At 42.2% G+C, this 1,679-nt stretch overlaps 1 protein-coding gene across 6 annotated transcripts in view; it reads right to left on the bottom strand.

The window, feature by feature from the left end:
- jmjd1cb (jumonji domain containing 1Cb) overlaps positions 1–1,679 on the bottom strand; it is a 138,409-nt gene that overhangs the window by 68,139 nt on the left and 68,591 nt on the right. The gene's annotated exons all lie outside the window — the stretch shown is intronic.

Below are 1,679 nucleotides of genomic sequence, written 5' to 3'. Positions count from 1 at the left end.
ATAGATAGATAAACTTTTTATTTCTAAACAATATTTAACACTGGAACTGGAAGACATTTTAAATATCCACAATATACTGTATGAACAAAACAACCAAAAACAAGAAATAAAATAGAGTCTCTATTAACAGAAAATGCACTGGAATAAAAAACCAAACGCGATCAAAAACAAGAAATAAAAATGGAAATCTTTCCAGCCGTGATAATTTCCATTTAAAAATTATCTAGCTCATTTTTGTTTTATCTCTCTCCCTCTCTTTCTCTCTTTATTAGAAGATGCCTGCATCAGCACAGTGGGCAGCTGCACACACACACACACATACACACACACACACACTATAACAAATGAAGTAGTAGTCTAAAAGGGAAAAGGTCACAAACAGCAGTGTGTGTGTGTGTGTGTGTGTGTGTGTGTGTGTGTGTGTGTGGTGTGTGTGTGTGTGTGTGTGTGTGTGTGTGTGATGAAATGGGCATTTTCCATTAGCTAGCAGAGCTCAGGTTGTCCTACAGAAGACATAAATCCCACTGCAGCCTTACATCGCCTGACACCCCCGGTCATTAAACCAACACACAGAGGAACATGCCTCAAACATGTGCATACGTGCAACGCAAACACTGATGAACACCGCCTTCACACACAAATACACAGCAAAGTCAAGATTAAACTGGACCTGCGCTGTGATACACTGAATCGTTTTCCGCTCACAGCCGAATTTCCTTTCCTTATGAATGGGGAGAGTACATGAAACACCAATCACCCCAATTATCCAGCTCCTGGGGATCAGCTGACGTCAGTGCTCTCACACCACGTCTATAGGGGATGCGGCTCATAAGCAGCACATAGGATCTTGTGTTTACCATGCAAGACCGTGCTATCAAAGTCTATTTTCCAGACACACATTTATGCGCTACAGCATTTAAATTATGAATCTCTCCTTCTCATAACACTTCTCTAAAACCTTTTTAACTTCTGTCAGCATGAGTGAAGTAGAGACAGGTCTTACAACCTGCAGCTGAGACTTCATCTAGATTTCTTTCCACTTCAGTTCTATTATTACTCGTACTACCCCTGCTGTCGTAAGCATCACATGAGCTAATCAATCCTACAATAGTGGACCAGGGGTAAGTCCTGCTACATCTTAGTTCAGACATTCCTCACTCCTTTGTGTTTCCGCGCTGCTGTGACCAGGCTGTTTAACTACGTCTTTGTTCTTCCCAGCTAATTTGCTATTAAGGAGGAGAGCCTCTGGGTGGGATCCCACACGCTGCCTAACGTGAGTGATCACACACCGGGTTCAGGGGATGCACAGCAGCTGGAGATGCATCCATTTGCTGCCACGCTATGGCTCTTGTGTCTGATATCAGCTTTGAAATGGGAGTTAGTGACCTGGTAACCTACTTGTGGAGCTAAAACAATTCATTCATTCATTAGTGGATCAACAGAAAATGTGCAATTTCTTTTGGTCAAAATACCAAATCATTTTGGACTACAACTTTGATATTGTAAACTGAATACCTATGGGTTTAGGACTGTTGATAACACGCTATATAATAATTTCAATATGCAATAGTTAGGGGTCCAAGCCCGAGGATGCGTGCACCGCAGTAATCACAAGGCGATACGCGGTTCTTCTCCGCATAAAACTGGTGTTAAAGCCTAAACCGTACATGGTGGCGACG

This window comes from Etheostoma spectabile, chromosome 21 (assembly GCF_008692095.1).
Source record: "Etheostoma spectabile isolate EspeVRDwgs_2016 chromosome 21, UIUC_Espe_1.0, whole genome shotgun sequence".
Taxonomy (NCBI): Eukaryota; Metazoa; Chordata; class Actinopteri; order Perciformes; family Percidae; genus Etheostoma; species Etheostoma spectabile.
Note: the sequence above shows the minus strand (reverse complement) of the source record. Positions and strands in the feature narration are given on the sequence as shown.